At 36.9% G+C, this 25,587-nt stretch overlaps 1 pseudogene; it reads left to right on the top strand.

Moving 5' to 3' along the window:
• Positions 1-24,393: 24,393 nt before the first annotated feature.
• On the top strand, positions 24,394-25,348 carry LOC119510881 (annotated as a pseudogene).
• The last annotated feature ends 239 nt before the right edge of the window (positions 25,349-25,587 follow it).

Consider the following 25,587-nt stretch of genomic DNA (forward strand, 5'->3'; position numbering starts at 1 on the left):
CCTGGTAGCCTGTGTTATCAGCTTTTAACTCTCAAACTTTGCTCATAATAATAGTTCATATTAGTGAGACCATACAGTATTTGTCATTTTGTTTCTGGCTAACTTCACTCAGCATGATGTCCTCAAGGTTCATTCACATTATTATATGATCCGTGTCTTTGTTCTGTCTTAGAGCTGCATAATATTCCATCACGTGTATATACCACAGTTTGTTTACCCACTCATCCATTGATGGACATTTGGGCTGCTTGCACCTCTTGTCAATTGTGAATAATGCTGCAGTAAACATCAGTTAACAAAGGTCCGTTTCTGTCTTAACTTTCAGTTCCTTTGAGTATATACCTAGCAACGGAATAGCTGGGTCATATGGCAGATCTATACTTAACTTCCTGAGGAACCTCCACACTGTCTTCCAGAGAGATTGCACCATTCTACATTCCCACCGGCAATGAATAAGTGTGCCTCTTTCTCCATATCCTATCCAGCACTTGTAATTTCCTGTTTTTTGGATAATGGCCATTCTGTTATGTGTGAGATGATATCTCATTATTGTTTGATTTGCATTTTCCTAATAGCCAGTGAAGTTGAGCATTTTTTTCATATGTTTTTGAGCCATTTGTATTTCCTCTTCAGAAAAGTGTCTGTCCATGTCTTTTGTCCATTTTCAATTGGGCTGTTTGTCTTTCTGTTGTTGAATTGCAGCATTGCTTTATTTGTATTTGGGATATTAAACCCTTATCTGATATGTGGTTTCCAATATTGTCTCCCATTGTGTAGCCTGCCTTTTTACTTTTCTAACAAAGTTCTTTTATGTACAAAAGTATTTCATTTTGAGTAGATCCCATTTGTCTATTCATTCTTTGGTTGCTCGTGCTTTGGGTGTAAGGTCTAGGGAACCACTTCAAATCATGAGATCTTTAAGATATTGCCCTATGTTTTCTTCTAAGAGTCTTATGGTCTTAGCACTTATGTTTAGGTCTTTGATCCAGTTGGAGTTGATTTTTGTAAAAGGTGTGAGGTAGGAATCCTTCATTCTTTTGGAAATGGATATCCAGTTCTCCAAACACCATTTATTGAAGAGGCTGCTCTGTCCCAGTTCCTTTGGCTTCACTGTCTTACCAAAGATCAATTGTCCATAGATGTGAGAGTCTATTTCTGAACACTCAATTCAATTGCATGGGTCAGTATCACAGTCCTTATGCCAGTACCATGCTGATTTGAACACTGTAGCTTTGTAATATGCTTCAAAGTCAGGTAGTGTGAGACCTCCCAATTCATTCCTCTTTCTCAAGATATTTTTGGCTATTCAGGGCAACTTGCTGTTCAAGAAAAAATTGGTTATTGGTTTTTGTATTTCTGCAAAGTAAGTTCTTGGGATTTTAATTGGTATTGCATTGAATCTATAAATCAGTTTAGGTAGAGTTGACATCTTAATTATATTTAGTCTTCCAATCCATGAACATGGTGTGTTCTCCCATTGTTTTAGGTCCTGTTCAATTTATTTTAGCAGTTTCTTGTAGTTTTTTTTTTTTTTCAAATAGGTCTTTTGTGGCCTTCAGTACGTTTATTCCTAAATACTCGATTCTTTTGCTTGCTATTGTAAATGGAATTTTTTTTATTTATTCCTCTTCTTGCACATTACTTGTGTATAAGAACACTACAGATTTTTGCATGTTGGTCTTGTAGCCTGCCACTTTGCTGTATTCATTGATTAGCTCTGATAGCTTTGCAGTAGATTTTTCTGGATTTTGTAAATGTGGAATCATGTCATCTGCAAACACTGAAAAATTTACTTCTTCTTCTCCAATTTAGATGCCTTTTATTTCTTTTTCTTGTGAAATTACTCTAGCTACAACTTCCAGCACAATGCTGAATAACAATGGTCAGAGTGGGCATCCCTTTCTTGTTCCTGATCTTAGAGGGAAAGCTTTCAGTCTCCCCATTGAGTACAATCTTAGCTGCGCGTTCTTCATTTATTTCCTTTATCATATTGAGAAAATTCCCTTCTATTTCTATCCTTTGAAGAGTTTTCAGTAAGAAAGTATGTTGAATTTTGTCAAATGACCCTCTGCATAGATCGAGGTGATCATGTGGTTCTTTCACTTTGATTTATTGATGTGGAATGTTACATTGATTGATTTTCTTGTGTTGACCCAGCCTTGCATACCTGCAATAAACCACACTTGGTTGTGGTGTATAATTATTTTAATATGCTGCTGGACTCAGTTTGTGAGTATTTTGTTGAGCATTGTTGCATCTATATTCATTAGAGAGATTGGTCTACAATTTTCTTTTTTTGTAGTATCTTTGTCTGATTTTGGTATTAGGGTGATGTTGGCTTCATAGAATGAGTTGGGTAGCTTTCTCTCCTCTTCAATTTTTTTGAAGAATTTGAGCAGGATTGGTATTAATTCATTCTTGAATGCTTGGTAGAATTTACATATGAAGCCATCTCGTCCTGGGCTTTTCTTTTTTGGCAGTTTTTTGATGACTGACTCAATCTCTTTGCTTGTGATTGGTTTGTTGAAGTTGTCTATTTCTTCTCAGGAAATTGTTGGTTGTTTATGCTTTTCTAGGATGTTGTTCATTTCATGTCAGTTGTCCAGTTTATTAGCATATAGTTTCTCAGAGTATCTTCTCATTATCTCCTTTATTTATGCAGGGTCAGTAGTTATGTTTCCTTTCCCATTTCTGGTTGCATTTATTTGTGTCTGCACTCTTTATCTTTTTTATTTTAGCCTAGGTAGAGGCCCATCAATTTTGGTGATTTTCTTGAAGATCCGGCTTCTAGTTTTGTTGATTCTCTCTATTGTTTTCCTGTTCTCAGTTTCATTTATTTCTGCTCTAATCTTTGTTACTTCTTTCCTTCTATTTGCTTTGGGGTTAATTTGCTGTTCTTTCTCTAGTGCCTCCAGGTGGACAGTTAATTCCTCAATTTTTGCTCTCTCTTCTCTTTTAATATAGATATTTATGGCAATAAATTTGTCTCTCAGCACTGCCTTTGCTGCATCCCATAAGTTTTGATATGTTGTATTTTCATTGTCATTTGCCTTGAGGTATTCACTAATTTATCTTGTAATTTCTTCCTTTACCTGCTGGTTTTCTAAGAGTGTCTAGTTCAGTCTCCATATATTCCTCCAATCATTATTCCTGTACAGGAAAGAAGAATGAATTTCAAGACTTTCAAATAATGTCCCACTTCTTAGCTTACTCATCCATAAATTCTTAAAATGACAACTTAACTAGATTATATATCCAGAGACCATGCGGATAGATATGGAGTGTGGAGGGGATAGATCATGAGTTTTGAAGTGTCAAAGATTTTGTTCAGTGTGAGAAACAGGAAACTGCATATTTGGGTTATACCAGTTGTCCAGCATAGCAGGAATGGAAAGAGGTAGTAATTAAAACAAAGCCCTCATGCTTCACTTTAGTCATGTATGTGGAAGCTAGACACAAGTCCTAGAACAGCTATGATGTCTTTTGGAGTTATGATCAGGCTACACACTGCAAAAGTTTAGAACAGTAGTTCTGAAAGTGGGATCTTGGATGCCCTGGGGATCCCCAGGATCCTTTTCAGAAGGTCCACATAAGTCATAACTGTTTTCAAAATCAAGTAAGATATAATTTACCTGTTACACTCTAATATATGAGGACTCTGCTGTTTTATCCGTAGGTATTTGATATGGCAACAGATGACATGTAGAAGCAAAGATTAGAGTCCTGTTGTCCTCTACTAAGCCAAACATTTAAGGGATTTGCAAAATGTAAAATGTGCCTCTTCTCACTGAGTGAATTTTTGTTTTTGAAAATATTGTTATTTTCATAAAATATTAATGATTTATATTAAAATGTAATTGGATCATCATCATTTAAAATGAACTAATAAATACACTGTCCTGATTTGGGGCTGTTATGTACCCCAGAAAATCCATGTTGTTTTAATCCATTCTTGTGGGTGCAGACCTATGGTGGGTGGGACCTTTGGATTAGGTTTTTTCCATGGAAATGTGACCCAGCCCATTCAAGGTGGGTCTTAACCCCTTACTGGAGTCCTTGGTGAAGAGGATATAATGTAGTAAAAGTGCAGAGAAGCTAAGAGAGAAATGCCCAGAGACATTTGGTGATAGCCATTGAAACCAGAACCAGGAGAGAAGGACCAGCAGATGTTGCCATGTGCCTTACCATGCCAGCAGCCTTTGCTAAGAGAAGGTATCTTCTTGCTGATGCCTTAATTTGGACATTTTCATGGTCTTGTAACTTAATATATCCCCATTGTTAAAAGTTAACCTATTTCTTGTATATTGCATTCCATCAGATTTAGCAAACTGAAATATACACATATTAAAATTTCTTAGTTACAATTTTTTATTTTGAAAATATCAATAATGTTTAAGTTTGCTTCTGAAATGCATTATACCAGACATGGATTGACTTTTTTGATGGGAATTTTTTTAGGTTACAAATTTACAGTTCTAAGGCCATGAAAATGTCCAAATTAAGGCATGAGGTTTAGATACTGTCTCTGAGGAAAGGCTGATGGCATCCAGGGATCCTCTGTCACATGGGAAGACCCATGGCTGACTCTGCAGAATCTTCTCTCCCAGGTTTAGCTTCTGGTTTCAGTGGCTTTCTCCAAAAATGCCTCTGGTCTTCTGTCTTAGCTTCTCTGGGTACTTTTTTCTCCTGGGTCATTTCTGTCTCTGTTAAAGGACTCCAGTAAGATTAAGACATATCCATGGAAACAACCTAATCAAAATGTCCGACCCATAAAAGGCCTGCCCCCACAAGATTGGATTAAAAGAATATTGTCTTTTCAGGGGTACATAATAGATTCAAACTAGCACAAATAGAAACAATCCATGAAGACCAATGTTCCATTTTCTCAATAATAGCCATTCTAGAGGGTGTGAAATGGTTACACATTGTGGTTTTAATATGTATATCCATGATGGCTAAAGTTGTTGAGCACCTTTTCATGTGCTGTCTATACATTAATACACCTTCTTTGGAGAAATATCTACTCATGATATTGCCCCCCCCTTTTTATTGGGTTGTTCATATTTTTGTTGAGTAGAAGGATTTCTTTATATACTCTGGATACAAAACCCTTATCACATAATGGATTCCAAATATTTTCCCATGGTTCAGGACATCATTTCAATTATTGAATAAAGTACTTTGTGGTACAAAAGTTTTTAATTTTGAGGAAGTCCCATTCATCTGTTTTTTCTTTTGATGCTTGTGCTTTGTTGTAAAGCTTAAGAAACAATTGCCTAAGTGGTCCTGAAGTGGCTTCCCTAAATTTTGTTCTAGTACTTTTACACTTCTGGCACTTACATTTAGGCCTCTGGTCTATTTTTAGTTGATTTTTGTATATCATGTGAAGTAGGGATCCAGCTTTTTACTCTTGCAAGTGAAAATCGAGTTTTCCTAGCACCATTTGTTACAGAGACTATTCCTTCCCAATTAAGTACTTTGTCCCCTTGTCAAAAATCAGTTGGCCATAAACGTAAGGTTGATTTTGGAGCTTTAAATCAATTCCATTGGGTTATATATTCTGTTCTTGTTCCAGTAATTTGCTGTTTTTATTGCTGTGTCTTTGTAATAACCTTATATTTTAAGATCTTATTAAAAGTATGAAGTATGACTCCCAAAACTTTGTTTTTCTTTTTCAAGATGGCTTTGGCTATTAGGAGCCCATTACTTTCATATAAATTGAATGATTGGTTTTTCCATTTCTTCAGATAAGGTTGTTGGAACTGACTGGAATTGCACTGAATATATAAATCACTTTGGGGAGAAATTGTTATATTAAAATTATTTAATCTTCCAATCCATGAGCATGAAATATCCTTCCTTTTATTTAGGTTCTCTTTTTTTTCTTGTAGCATGTTCTGTGGTTGTCTGTGTACAAATTCTTTATATCCTTGGTTAGATTTAGTCTAAGATATTTGATTCTTTTAGTTGCTGTTGTAGTTGAATTTTGTTTCTTGATATATTCTTCTCATGTTTCATTGTTAGAGTATTCTATACAGTAAACACTACTGATTTTTGCATCTTGACCTTGTAGGCCACCACTTTGCTGAATTCATATATTAGCTCTCGGAGCTTTGTTCTGGATTTTTTGGAATTGTCTTCATATAGAATCATGTTATCTGCAAATAGGGAAAGGTTTACTTCTTCCTTTCTAATTTGGATAATTTCTACTTCTTTTCTTTCCTAATTGATCTGGCTACCACTTCCAGTATGGGGTTGAATAACAGTGTTGACAGTTGGTATCCATGTCTTGTCCCTGAACTTAGAGGTAAAGCTGTCTGTCTTTAACCACTGAATATAATGTTAGCTGTAGGTATTTCACATATACCCTTATCTTGTTGAGGAAGTTTCCTCCTATTCCTAGTTTAATAAATGTTTTCTTCAAGAAGCTGTACTAGATTTTCTCAAATGCATTTTCTGCATCAATTGATATATTCATATGTGTTTTCCTTAATTCTGGCAATGTGGCATAGTATATTAATTTATTTTCTTATTATGAACCACACTTGGATATATGGAATCAATCCCACATGATCATGGTGTATAATTGTTTTAATGTGATGTTGGATTTGGTTTGCTAGTATTTTGTTGAGGACATTGCCTCTGTTTTCATAAGACATATTGGTCTGTAATTTTCTTATCTTGTGGTATCTTTATGTAGCTTTTAAGAGTGTGATGTCTCTCTCATAGAATGAATATAAGTCTGTTCCCTTCTGTTCAATTTGAGCAGGTTGATGTTAATTCTTCTTGGCACAATTAGTATAATTCCCCTGTGAAATCACATGGTCCTGGGCTCTTTTACTTGGGAGAGTTTTAATGGCTCATTCAGTCTCTTTACTAGTTAATAGTTGGTTGAGACCTATTTCTTCTTGAGTTAACATAAGTAGTTTGTGTGTTTCTGGTAATTTGCCCATGTCATTTAGGTTATCTAATTCATTTGCTCATAATTGTCCACAACATTCTCTTTTTATTTCATTAAGGTCAGTAATAATGCCCCACTTTCATTTCTGATTTTATTCATTTGTGTTCTCTTTTTTTTCATCAATCAAGTGAAAGGTTTGCGTATATTATTTACCCTTTTAAGGAACCATATTTTTATTCTGTTAATTCACTCTATTGTGTTTTTTTTTTTAATTCTCTTTCCACCATGGTCAGCAAAGAAACAGTGTATGATTTCAGTGTTTTTTGATTTATGGAGACTTGTTTAATGACATAAGATTTGGTCTGTCTGGGAGAATTATCCTTTTGCACCAAAGAATACTGGTCATATTGCTTATTTTTGTTCCATCTTTCACTTTCAAACTACTTATGTCTTTCAACTTAAGTTGAGTGCCTTGTAAAAATCATATAGTTGGGTCATGCTTTTCAAAAAAAAATCATGTTTAATTGTAGAATACAACAAGTAAATACATAGAAGTGATCACTTTCCATGTGCAAATTAACAAGTAGTTAGCAAATTTTAAAGAATGTTATGGGTTGCAGTTCCACTGTTTCAATTATTTCCTTATTGTGAAATGTAAAAGAAAGGCAACAAAATAAGGTTTCAGTGGCTAAAAGAATTCAAATACAGTCAAGAGGGTGTTCTGGAGGTTACTCCTATGCAAGCTTCACCTGGATGTGCCAAATGACCACAGTATGATAAGCCCAAGTCAACAGTAGTCTAAAAAACCCTAAAGAATACCCAGGTCATGCTTTTTCATACATTTTTCCAATCATTGCCTTTTGACTAAAGAGTTTATCTCATTTACATTTAAAGTCACTGCTGATAATGCAGGGCTTTCTTACATCATTTTGCTCTTTAGTCTTCATAAATCTTATACCTTTCTGGTCTCCTATCTTCTATTAATTCCTAATTTCATCTTTATTTGATTTTTCTGTATCGTACCAAATTAACATCTTCTTCCTTTCTGTCTGGATATATTTTTCATATATTTTACTTTTCATTCCCAAGGAGTTAAAACTTAACATCCTAAATATATAACTGTCATGATTTATTTGATACAAATTTGATGTCAGTAGGATACACCCGCACTGTTCCAACACTCCTCCATCTTCCCAACTTTTTCTGCACTTCTTACAAATTACATCTTTGTACACTGTTTATCAAAGCCATAGATTTATTGTTACTTTTTGTGCATTTGCATTTTAGAAACTTTAGAAAGAAATTGAGTTATATACCAAACACTACACTACAATAGAACTGGCATTTGCAATTACCCAAGTGATTAACTTTACCACAGTCTTTATTTTTTGTGCCACTTTGACCCACTGTCTAGTGTCCTTTCCTTTCAGTCTGAAGAACTCGCTTTAGCATTGTGTATAGGGCAGGTCTAATGATGATGAACACCCTCAGCTATTGTTTACCTGGGAATCTTTTCATCTCCCCCTCATTTTCCAAAGGAAGCCCCACCATATATAAAACTATCAGTTGGCAATTGTTTTTTTCCAGCAACTTAAATATTTAAACCCACTGCCTTCATCCCTCCATGGTTTCCAATGACAAATATGAATTTAATCTAATTTGGACTCATTGTACATAGCTTGATTATTTTCTTTTGCATATTTCAGAGCTCTCTTCTTGTTCTTTGCATTCAGCCCTTTGATCAGCATGTGATGGGGTATACTTTTTGTCACATTTATTCTGTTAACTTCCTCTGGACTTCTTAGAGTCACATATTCACGTCTTTTGCTAAGTTTGGGGTGTTTTCTGTCATTATTTCTTTGAATATTCCTTCTGCCCCCCTCTCTCTTTATTTTCTTTTGAGAATCCCATAAGTCATAAATAGGTATGCTTAATGGTGTTCCAAAGGTCTCATAAACTCTTTTTGCATTTTATCCTTTTTTTTCCTACTCCCCAGTCTGACACATTTCAATTGCCTTGCCTTCAATTTTGCAGATTCTTTATTCTGCCCACCACAATCTGTTTTTGAAACACTCTTGGGAGTTACTCATTTTGATTTTTATGATCTTCATCTCCAGTATTTATGTTTGGTTCCTTTATAAAAAGACTACTTCTTCATTGAGATTCTCATATTTCTTGTTCATTGTTTTCCTGATATCCTTTGGTTGTTTCTATATATTTTCATCTCCTTGAGCACTTTTTAAATTCTTTTGAAGACTTTGTCCATTACACCCACAGACTTCTCTTCCTGTTTGGTGTTTCTGAATTTCTATCATTTTCCTTTGGGTGTGTCATCTATTCCTGTTTCTCCATTTCTCTTTTAATCCTTTGTTGCATGCTCTATACGTTAATATTTTCAGATAGTAATTCTGGCATTTATTCCCTAAGATGCTTCTTTTTTGAATTTGTAAGCATCTGTTTTCATGATAGGGATTTTGTTGAGAATCAGCACTCCTATAAGGAAAGTCCAGCAAAAGTATATGTAAAGGGGAGTGCCCTTTCTCTCATTTCTTTCCTCTCTTTACTGTGTCTCGTCCTGGGCTTGTGCTTAAAAGTTTCCCTGTTTACAGGAGTCTGTATGCCCCCTCTCTTTCCCATGAGACAGATATTCTCCCTCTCTCATGCGTTCCTTTGTTGGAGTAAAAGCAGTTAAGCCTTCACCTCAGCCCATCTGTCTTGATTGTTTCTTCTACTGCTTTTTTCCCAAGTTCTTTAGCCCTGATTTGAATTCTGGTAGAGTAATTTCCCAAATCAGTAGAACAAGAAATTTCCCAGTGGAACAAGGCCTGGACCCCACAAATGGTGTGTCAGCTGGCTCCAAACTGCCCTGGAGAGAGGATGAGGGAGTAGGCAGGATGGGTGCCAGGAGTTTCTCCTATGGCTCCTCAAAACTGTGCTTTCTTGTTCTCCCCAGAAAAAGCAGTCCTTCAGATGTCCTCTGCAGCTCTGAGGGAGCCTACCATCTTTAAATATCTTCTGCCACTTCTGTCTGGGCCTGGTTGGAACAATGGTTCTCCTCAGAGCCAGGCCCCCAGCTTCCAAAATGTCGGATCAAAGCCTTGAACCCCAATTGCCTCCTGTGCACCCCTCCAGGGTTTGGAACCCACTGCTGCCCTGATAGTAGGGGAGAGCAATTTACTGGTATTTAACATAATTTACCAACTTCTTCCTCCCACTCTTCACTGGATACTGTGCAGTGTCTCTGGTCTCCAGAATTTTGGAATAGTTGATTCTGAAACTATTCCTACTTGTTTAATAGGTATTCTGGTGAAGGAATGGAATCTTGGAACTTCCTACACTTCCGTCTTTCCACAATCCTTAGAATCTTGACCTTTACATATTTTGCTGATCATAAGGGATTCTCAAGCTAACTTTAGGACTTTTGTACAATATTGTTATGCATAGTAGTAATGCCATAATAGTCAATTGCCACCACCTGTATCTTTTGTTCTATAGTTTGGGGGTGTTGAGAAAATAAAAATTAGAAGACAGAAGAACACCACCAGATTTCTAATGATCATCTGCACACATTCATTTTCATGTGCTTAAGTTGATAATCAGATGTAGAATCCAGGGATCCTTACTTCTTATGGTTATTTGTCACAGTCTTTTAGAGACAAAAAGCTGCTTTTGATTTTTATGCATCTCATAATTGACATCTTGTCTCTCCTGTTAGTGATACAGATATGGTAACAGTGGGTAGCCTTAGAAATACCATTTCCTTGTGTCCCTACATAAGTGGAGACTTTTTTGACAAAAGTCAGGGAGGAAGTCCTTAAACTTCAGTGTGTTAATCATTCCAGGAAATCTTGTCTCCATTACTAGGTGGGAAGTATTCTTTATTCCAGCTAGTCAGATTTTATTATATTTATTTTATATTTTATGAAAGTTATGCATGCATATTGTTTAGAGTCAAATATTGATTTATGGTTGCTTTATAAAACATCAGCCTCCTGCCATTTTCCCCACCAAGAGAAAATTCTTTCAACTATTTTGGAAACTTGGCATTTTTTCTGGATGTCTAATTAACATATATTTATTGTCACTTCTTGATTTTTCTGTTTTAGTCATTATTAATGGAAAGTTCATTATGGAAGATAAAGACAAGTCCCTCTACTTATTCCCATTACAAGCAAAAACCTTCACTATCCTCCCAAAGGGGTATGCATAATTTTATTAATTCCATGTTAACTGTTGATAGTGTTATGACTACGGAACTGCCATCCACAGATGTAAGAAACTATGGTGACTTTAATTTTCCTCACAACTCTTTAAAAGAATGATGGTCTTGTTTATTCCCTTACTTAATTTTTATGTATCAATTCTAACCCAGACTCTTTGTCAATTATCCAAATCCACTAACAAAACATTGATACATCAACTCACTTAATGTTATATTCTTGCAAAAGTCACTCTCTGCGTTTCTGATCATGCTGCAGTCTGAACAGGATATGCCTTCTATGATGAAAATGTCTGTCAACCGAAGACCTCCCTTGCTGGCATTGTGGTTGTCCTTTCTCCTCATGCATGAGATCTCCTGTTGTTATAAACCTGTCCCTCAAGCTTCAAACCCTTAGATTCTAAAGAGGCAGCTATAGATGCTAACATTTCCAGATCCCAACCAGATGGATTAGGAAAATGATGAGAATAGACCGTTGACCTCAGTGATGAAAATAGACTATTGACCCCAAGTGGACAAGCATCTTTTAAAGCATCCACTGAGATTAGTGATATTCTGCGCATCTAGATAACTAAACCAACTGTTCTTGTTCATTCTTGATGCCCAACTTTCAATAGCTTCCTGAGAAAGTGTGCATGGGAAGGGCAAATTTGCAGTGAATGTCTGAAAATGTTTTGATTCTGTCCTCACACTTGATTGACATTTGGCTGGGAATGAAATTCTCAGTAGGAAATAATTTTCCTTCAGAAGTTTTACTGCATTACTCCTGTATCATTTACCTTTTGATATTGCTGTTGAGAAGTTCAAAGCATTCTCAATCCAAATTTTTTTTTGACTTTATTTTCTTTCTGTTCCTCTGGAAGTTTTCTTGATTCCCAATAAGCTTTTGTGTAGATCTATTTTCATTTACTATTATGGGTACACACACAACTGTGACTGTTTCACTCTGAATCACAATATCCTTCATTTCTGGGAAATTTTCTTTGAAATACATTACTGAGAATTTATTCTCATTAATTTTGTATGTCTATAGATATTGATATTTTTCATTCTTTTTTGGTATTTATTCTGTCTTTACTATTTCTTCTCTCTGTATATGTGCTTTATTCCTATTCATAGTAGGGTTTTATCAGATATCTGTTAAACCTTGAAAGTTTTCTCAAATTGTGAGAATTAAAAATCTTACTGGAGACTCTGAGAATGTTTGTATGTGTGAGAGCAGAAATTCAGTCAAAATGTGATCTTTTTTTTTTTAATCTTCATTTTATTGAGATATATTCACATACCATGCAGTCATACAAAACAAATCGTACATTCGATTGTTCACAGTACCATTACATAGTTGTACATTCATCACCCAAATCAATCCCTGACACCTTCATTAGCACACACACAAAAATTACAAGAATAATAATTAAAGTGAAAAAGAGAAATTGAAGTAAAAAAGAACACTGGGTACCTTTGTCTGTTTGTTTGTTTGTTTCCTTCCCCTATTTTTCTACTCATCCATCCATAAACTAGACACAGTGGAGTGTGGACCTTATGGCTTTCCCAATCCCATTGTCACCCCTCATAAGCTACATTTTTATACAATTGTCTTCGAGATTCATGGGTTCTGGGTTGTAGTTTGATAGTTTCAGGTATCCACCACCAGCTACCCCAATTCTTTAGAACCTAAAAAGGGTTGTCTAAAGTGTGTGTAAGAGTGCCCACCAGAGTGACCTCTCGGCTCCTTTTGGAATCTCTCTGCCACTGAAGCTTATTGCATTTCCTTTCACATCCCCCTTTTGGTCAAGAAGATGTTCTCTGTCCCACGATGCCGGGTCTACATTCCTCCCTGGGAGTCATATTCCACGTTGCCACGGAGATTCACTCCCCTGGGTGTCTGATCCCACATAGGGGAGAGGGCAGTGATTTCACCTTTCAAGTTGGCTTAGCTAGAGAGAGTAGAGAGAGAGGGCCACATCTGAGCAACAAAGAGGCATTCGGGAGGAGGCTCTTAGGCACAATTATAGGGAGTCCTAGCCTCTCCTTTGCAGCAACCATCTTCCCAAGGGTAAAATCTATGGTAGAGGGCTCAATCCATCAAATCACCAGTCCCCTATGTCTGTGGTCATGTTAGCAACCATGGAGGTGGGGTAGGCCAATACCCCTGCATTCTCAACAGGCTCCTCAAGGGGGCACTACATATTTTTTCCTTGTTTTTCTTTTTTTTTTTTTTTTAACTTTCCTTTCTTTTTTAAATCAACTGTATGAAAACAAATTAAAAAAAAAAAAAAAACCATACAATAAAAGAACATTTCAAAGAGACCATAACAAGGGAGTAAGAAAAAGACAACTCACCTAAGATAACTGCTTTACTTCCAACGTGTTCCTACTTTACCCCAAGAAAGTTACCTAATATAGCAGCATTTCTGTGAACTTGTTCCTACTATATCCATCAGAAATTAACAGACCATAGTCATTCCTGGGCATCCCCAGAACGTTAAATAGCTTACCTGTTCTTCTTGGATTATTGTTCCCCCTTCCTTAATTGCTCTCTATTGCTAGTTCCCCTACATTCTACAATATAAACCATTTGTTTTACATTTTTCAAAGTTCACATTAGTGGTAGCATATAATATTTCTCTTTTTGTGCCTGGCTTATTTCGCTCAGCATTATGTCTTCAAGGTTCATCCATGTTGTCATATGTTTCACCAGATCGTTCCTTCTTACTGCCGCGTAGTATTCCATCGTGTGTATATACCACATTTTATTTATCCACTCATCCGTTGAAGGACATTTGGGTTGTTTCCATCTCTTGGCAATTGTGAATAATGCTGCTATGAACATTGGCGTGCAGATATCTGTTCGTGTCACTGCTTTCCAATCTTCTGGGTATATACCAAGAAGTGCAATTGCTGGATCGAACAGTAACTCTATATCTAGTTTTCTAAGGAACTGCCAGACTGATTTCCAGAGTGGCTGAACCATTATACAGTCCCACCAACAATGAATAAGAGTTCCAATTTCTCCACATCCCCTCCAGCATTTGTAGTTTCCTGTTTGTTTAATGGCAGCCACTCTAATCGGTGTTAGATGGTATCTCATTGTGGTCTTAATTTGCATCTCTCTAATAGCTAGTGAAGCTGAACATTTTTTCATGTGTTTCTTGGCCATTTGTATTTCCTCTTCAGAGAACTGTCTTTTCATCTCTTTTGCCCATTTTATAATTGGGCTGTCTGTACTATCATCATTGAGTTGTAGGATTTCTTTATATATGCAGGATATCAGTCTTTTGTCAGATACATGGTTTCCAAAAATTTTTTCCCATTGAGTTGGCTGCCTCTTTACCTTTTTGAGAAATTCCTTTGAGGTGCAGAAACTTCTAAGCTTGAGGAGTTCCCATTTATCTAATTTCTCTTTTGTTGCTTGTGCTTTGGGTGTAAAGTCTAGGAAGTGGCCACCTAATACAAGGTCTTGAAGATGTTTTCCTACATTATCTTCTAGGAGTTTTATGGTACTTTCTTTTATATTGAGATCTTTCATCCATTTTGAGTTAATTTTTGTGTAGGGGGTGAGGTAGGGGTCCTCTTTCATTCTTTTGGATATGGATATCCAACTCTCCCAGCCCCATTTGTTGAATAGACCATTATGACTCATTTCAGTGACTTTGGGGGCCTTATCAAAGATCAGTCGGCCATAGATCTTAGGGTCTATCTCTGAATTCTCAATTCGATTCCATTGATCTATATGTCTATCTTTGTGCCAGTACCATGCTGTTTTGACAACTGTGGCTTTATAATGAGTCAAAGTCAGGGAGTGTAAGTCCTCCCACTTCGTTTTTCTTTTTTAGAGTGTCTTTAGCAATTCAAGACATCTTCCCTTTCCAAATAAATTTGATAACTAGCTTTTCCAAGTCTGCAAAGTAGGTAGCTGGAATTTTGATTGGGATTGCATTGAATCTGTAGATGAGTTTGGGTAGAATTGGCATCTTAATGACATTTAGCCTTCCTATCCATGAACATGGAATATTTTTCCATCTTTTAAGGTCCCCTTCTATTTCTTTTAGTAGAGTTACGTAGTTTTCTTTGTATAGGTCTTTTACATCTTTGGTTAAGTTTATTCCTAGGTACTTGATTTTTTTAGTTGCTATTGAAAATGGTATCTTTTTCTTGAGTGTCTCTTCAGTTTGTTCATTTCTAGCATATAGAAACATTATTGACTTATGTGCATTAATCTTGTATCCCACTACTTTGCTAAATTTGTTTATTAGCTCTAGTAGCTGTATTGTTGATTTCTCAGGGTTTTCCAGATATAAGATCATATCATCTGCAAACAATGACAGTTTTACTTCTTCTTTTCCAATTTGGATGCCTTTTATTTCTTTGTCTTGCCGGATTGCCCTGGCTAGCACTTCCAGCACAATGTTGAATAACAGTGGTGACAGCGGGCATCCTTGTCTTGTTCCTGATCTTAGAGGGAAGGCTTTCAGTCTCTCACCATTGAGTACTATGCTGGCTGGGGGTTTTTCATATATGCTCTTTATCATATTGAGGAAGTTTCCTTCAATTCCTACCTTTTGAAGTGTTTTTTATCAAAAACAGATGTTGGATTTTTTCAAATGCTTTTTCAGCATCTATTGACATGATCATTTGATTTTTCCCTTTCGAATTTTTAATGTGTTGTAATACATTGATTGATTTTCTTATGTCCTTGCATGCCTGGAATGAACCCCACTTGGTCATGGTGTATGATTTTTTTAATGTGTCTTTGGATTAGATTTGCAAGTATTTTGTTGAGGATTTTTGCATCTATATTCATTAGGGAGATTGGCCGGTAGCTTTCCTTTTTTGTAGCATCTTTGCCTGGTTTTGGTATTAGATTGATGTTAGCTTCATAAAATGAGTTAGGTAGTGTTCCATTTTCTTCAATGTTTTGAAAGAGTTTGAGTAAGATTGGTGTCAGTTCTTTCTGGAAAGTTTGGTAGAATTCCCCTGTGAAGCCATCTGGCCCTGGGCATTTATTTGTGGGAAGATTTTTGATGACTGATTGGATCTCTTTGCTTGTGATGGGTTGATTGAAGTCTTCTATTTCTTCTCTGATCAGTCTAGGTTGTTCATATGTTTCCAGGAAATTGTCCATTTCCTCTCCATTATCCAGTTTGTTGCCATACAGTTGTTCATAGTATCCTCTTATAATTTTTTAAATTTCTTCAGGATCTGCAGTTATGTCACCTTTTTCATTCATTATTTTGTTTATATGGGTCTTCTCTCTTTTTGATTTTGTCAGTCTAGCTAGGGGCTTGTCAATCTTGTTGATCTTCTCAAAGAACCAACTTTTGGTGATATTTATCCTCTCTATTGTTTTTTTGTTCTCTATGTCGTTTATTTCTGCTTTAATCCTTGTTGTTTCTTTTCTTCTACTTGGTTTAGGATTGGTTTGCTGTTCATTTTCTAGCTTCTTCAGTTGATCCATTAGTTCTTTGATTTTGGCTCTTTCTTCCTTTTTAATATACACGTTTAGTGCTATAAATTTCCCCCTTAGCACTGCTTTTGCTGCATCCCATAGGTTTTGGTATGTTGTGTTCTCATTTTCATTCGTCTCTATATATTTAGCAATTTCTCTTGCTATTTCTTCTTTAACCCACTGATTGTTTAGAAGTGTGTTGTTTAACCTCCAGGTATTTGTGAATTCTCTAAGTCTCTGATCGTTATTGACTTCTAACTGTATTCCATTGTGGTCAGAGAATGTGCTTTGAGTAATTTCAATCTTTTTAAATTTATTGAGGCTTGTTTTATGTCCCAGCATATGATCTATTCTGGAGAAAGTTCCGTGAGCACTAGAAAAGTATGTGTATCCTGGTGATTTGGGATGTAATGTCCTGTATATGTCTGTTAAATCTAATTCATTTATCAGATTGTTTAGGTTTTCAGTTTCCTTATTGTTCTTCTGTCTGGTTGATCTATCTATAGGAGAGAGTGATGTGTTGAAGTCTCCCACAATTATTGTGGAAACATCAATTGCTTCCTTTAGTTTTGTCAGTATTTCTCTCATGTATTTTGTGGCACCTTGATTGGGTGCATAGACATTTATGATTGTTATTTCTTTTTGTTGAATTGCCCCTTTTATTAGTATGTAGTGGCCTTCTTTGTCTCTCAAAACATCCCTGCATTTAAAGTCTATTTTATCTGAGATTAATATTGCTACACCTGCTTTCTTTTGGCTGTAGCTTGCATGAAATATTTTTTTTCCATCCTTTCACTTTCAGTTTCTTTGTGTCCCTGTGTCTAAGATAAGTCTCTTGTATGCAACATATTGATGGTTCATTTTTTTTTTATCCATTCTGCGAATCTATATCTTTTAATTGGGGAGTTTAATCCATTTACATTCAACGTTATAACCGTCAAGGCATTTCTTGAATCAGCCATCTTATCCTTTGGTTTATGTTTGTCATATTTTTCCCCTCTCTCTTAATATCTTTTATTGTACCCATACCGAATCTCTTTAGTACTGAACCTTTCTCCAAGTCTCTCTGTCCTTTCTTTGTTTCTCTGTCTGTAGGGCTCCCTTGAGTATCTCCAGTAGGGCAGGTCTCTTGTTAGCAAATTCTCTCAGCATTTGTTTGTCTGTGAAAAATTTAAGCTCTCCCTCAAATGTGAAGGAGAGCTTTGCTGGATAAAGTATTCTTGGTTGGAAATTTTTCTCACTCAGAATTTTAAATATATCATGCCACTGCCTTCTCACCTCCATGGTGGCTGCTGAGTAGTCACTACTTAGTCTTATGCTGTTTCCTTTGTATCTGGTGAATTGCTTTTCTCTTGCAGCTTTCAGAATTTGCTCCTTCTCTTCCATATTTGACAGTGTGATCAGAATGTGTCTCGGAGTGGGTTTATTTGGATTTATTCTATTTGGAGTTCGCTGAGCATTTATGATTTTTGTATTTATGCTTTAGTTTATTGCTATGTTTCCTTTTGTTGCTTCCTAGCTGTCAGGGTTTGTTTTGTTTTGTTTTGTTTCTTTTTTCCTTTTTCTTTTGTCTCTCTACCTTCTTTAGCTCTTCCTCCTTCTTTATGGAACAAATGGAGATGTCCTTATATAGATAGTGGTGATGGTGGTGAATACATAAATACATGATTATACAGGGAACCATTGATTGTTTACTTAGGATGGAATGTGAGGTGTGTACAAAACCATCCTAAAAAAAATGGGTTGATGAAGAAACTTTAAGGGCACTATATTGAGTGAAATAAGACAGACACATAAGGACAAATATTGCAGGGTCTCACTGATATGAACTAATTATAATATGTAAACTCACAGACATGAAATATAAGGTACCAGGATATAGACTGAGGCTCAAGAATGGGGAGGGGTTGCTCATTATGGGCAGAATGTTCAACTAGGGTGAACTTAAACTTTTGGAAATGGACAGAGGTGATGGTAGCACATTGTGAGAATAACTAACAGTGATGAATGGTGTGTGAAGGTGGTGGAAAGGGTAAGCTCAGAGTCACATATGTCAGCAGAAGGAAAGTTGGAGATTAAAGATGGGAATGTATAAAACAGTGAATCTTGTGGTGGACAATGTCTGTGATTATTTGTGCAAATATTAGAAATCTCTCTCATGAACTACAACAAATGTATGACACTATAACTAGAAGTTAATAACAGAGGGGCATGTAGGAAAAAATATACCTATTCAAACTATATACTACGGATAGTATTTTAACATTTTCATCAACAGTAACAAATGTACTGTACCAAAACTGTGAATCAATAATGGAGGGGAGATGGTTAGGTGTATGGGAGGATTTGAGTTTCCTTTTTTGTCTTTATTTCTTTTCTGGAGTAATGAAAATGTTCTGAAATTCGAAAAAAATTAATTGTGGTGATGGATGCACAGCTGTATGATTGTACCATGGGCAATTGATTGTACACTTTGGATCTTTGGATAATTGTATGGTATGTGAACAATCTCAATAAAAATTTATAAAAAAGAGAGACAGTACCATAAAACTCCCAGAAGATAATACAGGGAAACATCTTCAAGATCTTGTATTAGGAGGTCACTTCCTAGACCTTACACCCAAAGCACAAGCAACAAAGGAAAAAAGAGATAAATGGCAATTCTTCAAACTTAAAAACTTACGTACCTCAAAGGAATTTGTCAAAAAGGTGAAGAGGCAGCCAACTCAATTGGAAAAAATATTTGGAAACCATGTATTTGACAAAAGACTGATATCTTGCATGTATAAAGAAATCCCGCAACTCAACAACAATAGTACAAACAGCCCAAGTACAAAATTGGCAAAAGATATGAAAAGACAGTTCTTTGAAGAGGACATACAATTGACAAAAAAACACACGAAAAAAAAATGTTCCACTTCACTAGCTATTAGGGAGATGCAAATTAAGACTACAATGAGATATCATCTCACACCATCGGCTGCCATTAAACAAACATGAAATTACAAATGCTGGAGAAGATGTAGAGAAATTAGAACTCTTATTCATTGTTGGTGGACTGTATAATGATGCAGTCACTCTGGAAGACAGTCTGGCTGTTCCTTAGAAAACTAGATATAGAGTTACCCTTTGATCCAGCAATTGCACTTCTTGGTATATACCCAGAAGATCTGAAAACAGTGACATGAACAGATATCTGTGTGCCAGTGTTCATAGCAGCAATCACAATTGCCAGGAGATGGAAACAATCCAAATTGTCCTTCAACAGATGAGTGGAAAAACAAAATGTGGTATATCCACACAATGGAATACTATGCAGCAGCAAGAAGGAATGATGTCATGAAACATTTGACAACATGGATGAAACTTGAAGACATAATACTGAGCAAAATAAGCCAGGCACAAAAAGAGAAATATTGTGTGTTACCACTAATGTGAACCTGTGAAAAATGTAAAATAAATGGTTTGTATTTTAGAACATAGAGGACCTAGTGACAGAAAGCAAATAGTGAAGGGGGAATGATAATCTAATAAGAACAAATAAGTTACGGAGGGTAAACTTAATGTTCTGGGAATTCTCAGTAACAACTATGGTTTGTTAATTTTGGGGGGTGGGGGGTGGTAGGAACCAGTTCACAGAAATGTAGTTAATTTAGTTTATTTGTTTTTCTTATTCCTTTGTTGGGTTATAATCTGTCTATTTTCTTTGGGTAGGGTAAGAACATGTTGGAAGCGATGTAGTTATTTTAGGTTATTTGTTTTTTCTTATTCCTTTGTTCTGGTTTTGTTTGAAATGGTTTTTTTAATGTTTTTTAAAATTTTTTGAGAAAGCTTAAAAAAAACAATGAATGAGTGTGAAAAATAATGTAAATGAACAATGGAGGGAGGAGAGGAATGGAATGTTTTGGATGTTCTTTTTTATTCTAATTTTTATTTTATTTTTTGGAGTAATGAAAATGTTCAAAGATTGATAGTGGTGATCAATGCACAGCTATGAATAACTGATTGTAAACTTTGAAGGATTGTATGTTATACAAATATATCTCAATAAAAATGAAATAAAAATAATGGATAAGCCTTATTTTAAAATACTTTATTGGTAGCAAATGTTAACCATCATCTGAGCCCTCAGCAACTTTTCATCTTTTTGTTGGTCTTGCCGCAGTGTTCATGGATGCTGACTGACAGGGTGGTGATTGATGAAAGTTGGGGTGGCTGTGGCAATTTCTTAAAATAAGGCAACCATGAAGTGTGCCACATTGATTGACTCTTCCTTTCACAAAAGATTTCTCTGTAGTAAATGATGCTATTTGATGACATTTAACCCACAGTAGAACTTTTTTCAAAATTGGAGTCAATTCTCTCAAACCCTGATGCTGCTTTATCAAAAAACTTCATGTAATATTCTAAATACTTTGTCATCATTTCAATGATGTTCATAGCATCTTCATCAGGGCTAGAAACCATCTACTCATGGCTCATCCATGAGAAGCAACTCCTCATCCATTAAATTTTTATCATGACAATGCAGTAACTCAGTCACATCTTCAGGCTCCACTGATTAGTTCTCTTGCTATTTCCACCACATCTGCAGTTATTTCTTCCAGTAAAGCCCTGAATCCTTCAAAGTCATCCATGAAGGTTGGAATCAATTTTTCTAACTCCTGTGAATGCTGATAATTTGACCCACTCCCATGAATCATGAATATCCTTAATGACATCTAAATGTTGAGTCCTTCAAGAAGGTTTTCAATTGATTTTACACAGATCCATCAGAGGAATCACTTGAACACTTAGATTCCATTGTAGTGTTATGAATTGGCCTGATGTGAATATTGTTGTGTCTCAGGGATTAGAGAGGCCGGAGAAGAGGGAGACATATGGGGAAAGGGCAGTCAGTGGATCCCCCCCAAACATTTACAATAAGAAGAATGATCACTGATCACAGATCATCATAGCATATATAATAATAATAATAACAATAATAAAGCTTGAAATATTACAAGATATATCAAAACATGACACAGAGGCTCAAAGTGAACACGTGTTTGGGAAATGTCTAGACTCGGGGTTGCCACAAGCCTTCAATTTGTGAAAAATTCAATATCTGTGAAGCAAAATAAGCAAATCACAATAAAATGAGGTTTGTGTGTAATCCACTTTTCTTCTCTGAAGAGGAAGTATGCTCTTTCCTTTTTCAAGAGGATTGGAGATGGTAATGAAAATTTTTTCTGTTGACAAAATATCCCCCAAAAGAATCATAATGTTGGTGTAGACATGAGGAAGGGTGAACAGAGTAAGGTGGGTTTCCCCCATTTCCTTCCTCATAAACCACACAAAGTCAGAGTTTGAATCCAGCTCTTTCTCATGATAAAGTCTATACTTTTCACCTCTATACCCTGGCATCAGAACAAAAATTGCTAGTAGATAAGGTCAGTCTGGCATTTTACCTTAAACAGTTACACAATGCAAACTAGGATTTGAAAGCCCCTGGGGAAATTTTCTTATAATTTCTTTGAAAAATCTTGGCAGAAAACACCATGGACTTCTGGGAGTAAGTGTCACAACAGACCATGGAAAGATAAATAGAAGGATCATGCCGGTAAATCTTGTTTTCAGAAGGGACCAATTAGCTGCCACTAGTGACTGAACCCTGCCTTTGCTTTCTGTCCCCTGATCTTTCAACTCCTAATGAGGGTTGAGAGCCAGAGCTCTCTGCTCATTGGCCCAGAACACCCCGCTTGGTGTCCAAATATTGCCTCGTGGAAAACTCTCACAAAGGCCTTAGGTCCACACATTGGGAGATTCTTGTCTCTGATGTGATAGGGAAGGATGCTTCTCCATGTGAAAAGGTAGGGCTATGATGGTGGCGTTGTGTGAAATAAGGTCTCTTGTTGAAGATGCACTAGGTCAGTGCAATGACTTGGCAGAAGGAGCCTTCTCTCTGCAGCTCTCAGGGATGGAATCTCAGAAGGAGCTGCTGTATCCCATTACCTGCTGTTGGGGATGGACAGTATGTTGCATTCTGGGCTGGGGTTTACCCAATGGGGGAAATTGAGCAAGACCTATTCTCAAGAATCCACAATAGTAACAGGATCAAGCTCTAGACCAAAATTGGTCACTGTGAAATCTGGCTTTTTATTCTATTTGCTTCATTCTGGGGCTTCAGCAGTCAAGAGTTACATGAATTCAAAACTTCGTCAGATAAGTGAAACATTGTAGGCTGTGGAACACAGGGACAGGGCTTTTTAATTATTGGATGTTACAAACATGGGGTGCATATTCATCCCAATAATGGAACAACAAGCTATGGTAAATGTGGTTCCTTTCCTTCTGCATTCACTTCAATTCAGAAACTCTTGATTCTTGAAAAGAGAAGAGATGCAAATGGAGAATGCCCTGCTCCCAAGAGTGACTCTGGATGTGCCTGGCCTCAGTGAAACACAGTAGCTCAGTGGACCTATTGCCATGAACAGGAGCAGATGCAAAGCCTCCTCCAAGCTGCCCCACAGGCAACAGAGCACAGGGCACAGGAGCCTGTCTGCTGGAGCCACAGGTTAATGAGAGTGATCAGCCCACCCTGGATAAACTCAGCTTAGTACTGAGATGCTAGAGCCAATCATGAGCAGAGTCATTTATTGAGATTACTGACATAGAGAAGAAGTTTCAAGGATCATTGAGGTAAGAGTTATGGGAGGTTATGACTTCCGGGCTTGTGCTTCCTCAGTGGGATGATCTGCTGAAGCACTGTTTCTCAGTTTCATCTGTGCTGGATGGAGCCTAGGGAGAGCATGTTAAGTTCTGGGCTTAAAGGTTATACCATGTCTAAGAGTGGCCTCTGTCATGTATGGTATCAGGCTCTTTTATAAATTGGCAGTGCTGAGGTAGATTATCTGTATGGCTTGAGACTTTCTTTAGATCAATAATTCCTCCATGACATGAACTGAAGTATATAAAAAGTTAAGACAAATAATTGTTAACATTCACTTACATTTGAGAGATCAATGATAGATTTGCTCCCAAAATGTTTACCAGAATATTTTAGTAAAAGAAGAACCTTTAAGTTAGGAAGGCCTGACTAGAATCACAGCTCTGCACTTTCTGGTGGCCTAAACTCTCCAAGCCTCAGTTTCTCCTGTGCAGAAGGCATGGAGACAAACCTAACATTCATGATTATTACAGAAATTAATACAATAATGAATCTAGGTGACCAGCATAATATCAAGCATTAGCCAAATCCTCAACTGATGATGATGATGATAATGATGATGATGAAGATAATAACAATGATGATGATGATGAATAGGAACAAATAATTTTTTGTATATTTGAAAAAGTTTGGTTCAAAGGAATACTATTAGTATAACTGCTATGAGTTTTTGCAAATTGATTATATTGTAAAATACAATACGATGGTTTATAATGATGCAAACATCAATAATTCCCTCTACTGGAAACACTGTACTTAATATAGTAATGATTATAATATACAATTTGACTATATTGAACACATGGGTAACACTGATATTTTATGCCAAGTGACATGTGATTTACCTTATTTAATTATCACAAGAATATAGACAGGCAGGTTCTATCATTATCTCCATTTTAGAGAAGGTGAACACAAGTTTCAGAAAGGTTAAATAACTTTCCAGAGATGACTCAGCTTTCAGGGTGTAAAAGCTAGCACTGAAGTCAGGTCCTTCTGATAACAGAAACATTTTGCCAGATCGTTTTGCTGTTCTACTTAGCGTTAGAGCTGTGCTCCCCTAAAAACTTACTGCTCAGCTATGATTTCTTACTGTAGGTTAAAATCAGAGGGCGATGCTGCTCTGGAAGATGTTTGTGGAATCTGGGAATGGGACCGCTCTCCAGGGATTCATCCTGGAGGGGTTTCCTGCCATCCAGCACCTGGGCCATGTCCTCTTCCTGGTGCTCCTGCTGGCACACCTGGCCTCCACTGCAGGAATCGTGGTCATAGTCACTATCACCTGTGCCGACACCCGTCTCCACGCACCTATGTACTTTTTCCTCCATGTCTTCTCCTTCACTGAGTTTTGCTTCACAGGTGCTGCCATTCCTAAGTTGCTGGCCATCTTTCTTTCAGGAAGGCAAACTATTTCCCTTGCTGCTTGTTTCATGCAGGCTTTGTTTTTGTCCTTCTTGGGGCAACATGTTTCTTCCTGATAGCTGTGATGTCTGTGGATCATTATTTGGCCATTTGCAAGCCTCTGCATTACTCCACCATCATGAACCTGAGGACTTGCCTCCTCCTGGTCATGGCCTGCTTTGCTCCAAGCTTCATTCTCATCACTGGTCTGGTGGTACAGGTTTCCCTGTTGTCCTTCTGTGGCCCTCGTGTCATCCCTCACTTCTACTGTGACCTTGGCTCTCTGATCCTCCTCTCTTGCTCTGACACCACATCTGTGGAAATGTTGGCCTTCAGCCATACTTTGTTCATCCTTGTGACTTCCCTCATCTTAATAGTCATTGCATACAGCAACATAATAATCAGTTTTGCAACTCCCCACTGCCAAAGGGCAGCAGAGAGCTTTCTCCACCTGCTCCTCTCAGCTCATTGTCCTCTCTCTCATGTGTGGCAGCTGTGTCTTTATTTTTGTGAAACCAAAGCAAGCGACCAGGCCGGACTCCAACAGAGGCTGCCCTCGTGAACACTGTGGTGACCCCACTGCTGAACCCCATCATTTACAGTCCTCGAAACAAGCAGGTCCATCAGGCTCTAAAGGAGACCTTGTGCAGAATGAAAATAGCAAAATAAAAGAAAATCATGCGAGCTTGAAGTGTTAGGCTTCCGAGGCCCATTTGTCACCATTTCCTTACAATGTAACAAACTGCTGTGTGTCCACTGGAGAGTCTCTAACAGAGTCACAATCCCTGTTTGCACAACATAAGGAAAATGGAAATCTCTGTTATGTCAGGAACACATGTTGCCTGGCTCTGCATAACTATCTCTTCTCTGAATCTTCCACAAATTGTTAACAATTTTAATTTCATGAT

Source organism: Choloepus didactylus, chromosome 15 (assembly GCF_015220235.1).
Source record: "Choloepus didactylus isolate mChoDid1 chromosome 15, mChoDid1.pri, whole genome shotgun sequence".
Lineage (NCBI taxonomy): Eukaryota > Metazoa > Chordata > Mammalia > Pilosa > Megalonychidae > Choloepus > Choloepus didactylus.